Genomic DNA, 5,873 nt, shown 5'->3' with positions numbered 1-5,873 from the left:
TGAACCAAGGTGAATTACGTCACGATTTGCCAATGGATCACGGAGGCCTGTGCTAAGGGATCAGTCTCAAGTGTCGTCCGTTTGTTTCACTTAATGTGCCTTATAATCCGGTGCACCTTATGTATGAAAATAGACGAGAGAATTCAACATTACTGATATTGCGCCTTATAATCCAGTGCACTTTATAGTCCGAAAACTACAGTATCTGTGGATCGCTAAAGCCCATAGCGATGAAATGAAAGCATCTGTAAAGTGTGGAGAAAAGAGTTTGGTGTTTCTCACAGAGGGGAGGCAGATGTTTGATTAATAATAAAATAAAAATATATTCGCGACAGGTTTGAAAATTCATCTTTTATTATTGTCTATCACAGGGGTGTCAAACTCATTTTAGTCCGGGGGCTGTATCCAACCTACTTTGATCCCAAAGGGGCCGGGAAAAAAATAATGGCATATATACCCCAAAAATAGCAATAAGTTCAAATATTTGTGCAGATAAATGCAAATCTATTACAGAAATCTTTTTTTAATTGATGAACTCTTTCTTTTACAAATATTATTATATTATGAACCTGAAACTTTAAGAAAAATGCAATTGCAACACAATGTTTTAACATGAACTTATATGTAAATAGGAATAAGTCAATTTTTCTTGAAAAATCCTGCACTCGGCTCCACTTTTCTCATTTTGGACATTTTGTTGATGAGGGTGTCACGGTCAACAGTCAAAACGATCGTCCTTTAAGAGCGTTTGGAAAGAGACAAGTCTTCATTTGTGCTGCTCTGGTGGGAGGGGCCACGTACAGAGACGCTGGAGACGCTGCTGTGATAAACACCACAGAAAATTAACAAGATTTTAATAGAAAATATACTTAAATATTTTAGTAGAAAATCAGACGAGGGCCAGATTAAAGATCTTGGAGGGCCGGATCTGGTCCCCGGGCCGTATGTTTGACACCCCTGTTCTATCATGTCATATCATCAGCGAGTCCCCCCCACCCCGCAAAAAAAAAAAAAAAAGAAGAAGAACAACAACAACACACAAAACACTGTCCTGAATTTCAATCTCACGCCGTTTACAAGCCCAGATGAGCACTTCCTGTATCACCACTTACTGACATCACAAGGTGGAACAGAGTGTTTTCGGTTAGAGAGAAGAACTCAGACTAAATATGCAGGATTTGTGAGTTAAACAAAACACAAAACACAACTCCAGGTGTGTTTGTGATAAGGAAACAGCATTATAACATAAATCAGAAATGGCATAACATAAACCATTTAAACCAGCACTTGTAATTGAGTATAATCCTGTAATTCAAATCATACGAGTATCAATATCTGGGCCTTTCAACATTTCCAAACACGATTTACTCTTTGCACCTGATGTCATCCACGTTCCCTGGGGGTGTGATGCCAACGAAACGCTTGTTAGACTTTAATCTGAGCTTGTTTTGACACAATCTGACCAGAAACAACTGACTTAGCTGGAACTACAACAACTGAGCTGATTTGTGATGTTAACAAAACTCTCAAATAACATCACAGCCGCAAACTCTCCAGCATTAAGCAACAGTTTTTCAGGTCACTCTCACCTTTTTTTTTTTAGCCGATGAGCGCTCGTATTGATCACAGGCTCCCGAAAATGTGTTTTTTAAATCAATTTTTTTGTGTTTTTTCTTGAGTTTTCAGACGATCTTATAACTTGGCAGTGTTTCTTAATGTGTGTTTTGTTTCGCCATCAGTGGTGGAGGAAGTATTCAACTTTGTTACATAAATAAAATTACAGATATCATACCAGAGCAGAAAAATACTCAAGTAAAAGTAAAAGTATCACATGACAAAATCTACTCAAGTAAAAGTATTAAAGTACCTGATTAAAAATGTACTTAAAGAGTAAAAAGGAAAAGTATTTCGCACAGATTTTGAGATCTTATAAAGCTTCAAAATCCGTGTATCATTCGCTCATTTGTTTTTCAAAATAAAACCAAAAATAAGAAAATGAAAAAGCAACTGTTTTCTTCATTATTTGTCTCCAAAACCAAAATGAAAAAACAGATAATGATTATTTTTTTCAATTTTTTATTTTGTGTTTAAATGACTTAAACTGCGATGCCGGACTTTTGCGTAGTTTTGCACCGCATATGGACTGAACCAGGACTAAACCAGGTCCGGGGCCAGACCAGAACCAGACCAGGACTGAGACCAGGACTGAGGCTGGGACCAGACTGGGACCAGACCGGGACCAGACCAAAACTGAGACCGAAACTGAGACTGGGAACAGGACCAGGACTAAGACCAGGACTGAGGCCGGGACTAGACCAGGGCCAGACCGGGACTGAGTCCGGCACCAGACCAGGACTGAGACCAGGAATTAAGCTGGGACCAGAGCAGGACCAGACCAGGACCAGACTGGGACTGAGACAGGGACCAAACCAGGACTGAGACAGGGACCAGACCGGGACTGAAAAAGGTATAATCCTGGTTTAGTCTTGTTTCAGTCCTGATTCAGTCCTGGTTTTGTTAATTTTGAGGCGCAAAAGTCCGGCATCGCAGTTTAAGTCACTGAAACGGGAACCGGCCGTTATCCGTTTTTTTCCATTCTTTATTTAAATGCAAAATCGAAAACTGAAAAAAGAATCTGTTTTTTCATTTTGGTTTTGGAGACAAATAACAAAGAAAATAGTTGTTTTTTCTTTTTCATATTTTTGGTTTCATTTTTAAAACAAATGAAAGAATAATACACTTCAAGTTGGTTTTCTCGCTGTTTTAATTTGTTTATTTTTATTAGCTTTTATGAACTTTTAGCAGGTCTCAAACATTAATGAAAACTACTTTTACTTTTCAGTCCAGTTAAAAAAATGCAGAGGAGTAGAAAGTAAAAATACCTCCTCTCACATTTAGTGAAGTAAAAGTGAAAAGTATCCACTGTAAAATGTACTTAAGTAAAGAACAGATACCTAAAGATTTACCTTCCACTTCAGGTCACCATTGTAACTTCTGAACCTCCCATCATAAACATACACGCAGAACACCCCCAGCATGTTCACTCATCGATAACTCTAGCCATGTAACTGTACTTTTACTTGAGTACAAACCTTTATACTTCCACCTGTGCTTTTAGCTGGCGAATATAAGTTTAAAAGAACAATTTGAGACATCTTTAGAGTCAGGACCAGACACAAAAGCTAAAAAGCGATCATCTTTGTGGTCTAGTATCTGAGCCGGCCACCCACCTGGATCCAGCGTCTGAGGAATGCTTTTTAGTGGATTGCTTGAGTTGCCGGCCCCCCTGACGGTGTGTGAGAGCATGTGTCACTGGAGCCACCCCGTACATTATCTGGAGAGGGGCTTGTGGCGCTGGATTCTTCATGTTTGGACACAAAGACTGAAGATCTCTGCCTGGACATTTCCTTTTTTCCACGGTCACTAATCACCACCAGTTCAAAAGTCTATAAAAAGTCAAAACACAGCAGTTAAAGTCCACTTTAAATCTGGACTTTGTAACTTTCCCTGCTTGGCTCTATGGAGATGTTATTGCTTTGCTTAAAATATTCCACCATATGGCATTAAAGCAGGTTACCATAGGGTGTTCAGGTGTCCATATTTACCCAGGACAGTCACAGTTTTGAGCCCTGTGTCCCCTGTCCCAGCAGATTTATCCAAAACCACTGATTTGTCCCAGTTTTATACAAGAAATGTCCCTATTTTTGACCAATTTGATCCCTGCCAACAGTAAAAAGAGGCATAATTTGTCATTTTGTTGAGGTAAAATACAGAAAAGTTGCTTAAAAATGACCAAACAACACAAAGAAAATGTGACTATACTAACTCTATACTGGCAATTTTTCTTAATTACGCCCTCGTTTCACAATTTTATTATTACCAACCACCACAAACTGAGGATGTTCCAGTTTTTTATTCTGAAAATCTGGTCACCGTACGTTACAGATCAGAGGTGACCCTGCTCACAGTAAGAATGTAAATTTTTGTAAGTATTTTTAAGCAATAAAACAACAGTAATTAAATAAATGCAAGTTAGGTGAGTTTAATGATCATTAGTGCTGTAAAATGAATCACTTTACAAGCCTGATTCATCAGCTGGTTTCACTTCGTTTCACTTTGTAGAAACCGTCTGACCTCGCAGTGTTAGAATTTCTTTGCTTGATGGTAGGCGGGTACTTATTTTATTTAACCAATCACTGCTATTTGGTTGTAACGTATGTAATGCGCCACTAACTGGTTTATTGCTTTCCCCAAAATCCTGCAAAAAGAAGGGCAATAACGTCTTTCCCCTTGATGAAATTCACAAAATATTCTCTTTATTCCAGCTTTAAATCCTTGATCTCGAGACAACACAGAATGTATGGCTCTTTGTTGATTGGCTGGTGCCTGAACTTGCACTTCTGGGGTTTTTGCGAACCGTCTAGTGTATTCTGATTCCTGACCTAGTCGCTGGAAAGAAATGAAACTGAGCGGAGGCGCTATGTGGTGCCAGACTGGCTATCATTTTACAAACAAGCAAAAAAATCATAGACTACAACCTCATAGATCATGAAGGAAAGGGTTTAGGCTGAAGAGAAAAAGATAAGAAAAGATAACTTCTTTATAGTCTCATAGCGTATTTCATGACGGGTGCAACTGAAAAAATATATGTGTTTACAATTATATTAGACTACAGTCATTTTGTTTGGTAGTCTGTTATTTTTTCCAGTTTTGTTTAAGATGACAAGATTTTCAAAATAAAAAACTCTGACATGCTCATTTTGTGGTGGTTGGTAATAATAAAACTGTGAAATGAGCGAGTAATTAAGGAGAATTGTTCTGCACTGAGCCCATTCATGACTAACATGTGAGTCAGTATAGTCCCATTTTCTTTGTGTTTAGTAATTTTTTTTAAGCAGCTTTTCTTTATTTTACCTAAACAAATTACAGTTTATGCCTCTCTTTACTGTTGACAGGGATCAGATTAGTCAAAAATAAGGACATTTCTCTTACAAAAATGGGACTAATCACTGGTTTTTGGATAAATCTGCTGGGACAGGGGACACAGGACTCAAAACTGGGACTGTCCTGAGTAAATAGGGATGTCTGGTCACCCTAGTTTTGTTATGTCCAGCTCCACATGTAATTTTCCCCTATATAAACCTATAATTTTAATGCAGTTTTCCTTTTACTAGTGTAGTAATAAATAATGTTGCACAGCATACATTTGTGGAGCTACAGTGTGTTAATAGCATTTTTCTGACAGTTCCATCATTTCTAAATTCAAACCGGATTAGCTGTGGTGGGTTATATATCCCCCCTAATTTACTTACCTGATGAAAGTGGCACGTGGGTGGACACTGGTGGAAAGAAAGCAGATTAGAAGTTGTTTTTCCTAATAACTGTTGTCTAAAGCTGACTTTTCCCTGTAGTTTGTACTTCTGGAGAAATGCATTTTAACTCCACAACCACATTAAGCTTTTAAATCAATAATTTAAGACTCACTTAACAATATTTTGGCTCACCAGGCCTATTCCTGCTCTGACATAAATAAAATCATGTCTTGCTTATGCCTAAAAACGCTGCACCAAATAAAAACGTGCAAATATGTCTTAATAAGCACAGTTCACTCTGTTCTTTCCTGTGCAGCAGTGTGGGCCTGTCGCCAGCAGAGGGCGCACTGCTACTGCTTCACACTGACTGGAGCGCAAGCAAATAAATGGCACCTTGTGATAAACGGAGTTTGACGGGAGACGCCCTTAATCCACAGTATCCACCTGTACACACGGGACACAAGTGTTTGTCAATGTATTCCAACAGCGCAGGGCAAACGGAGCGCGGCACTGTCTATATTTACAGTGATCAGCGAACCGAAAGACCAGTGCGTGTGTGTG

Source organism: Boleophthalmus pectinirostris, unplaced genomic scaffold (genome assembly GCF_026225935.1).
Source record: "Boleophthalmus pectinirostris isolate CB_2022bp ecotype Guang Dong unplaced genomic scaffold, ASM2622593v1 HiC_scaffold_22, whole genome shotgun sequence".
In the NCBI taxonomy this organism is placed as follows: Eukaryota; Metazoa; Chordata; class Actinopteri; order Gobiiformes; family Gobiidae; genus Boleophthalmus; species Boleophthalmus pectinirostris.
This window is presented reverse-complemented; position numbering follows the sequence as displayed.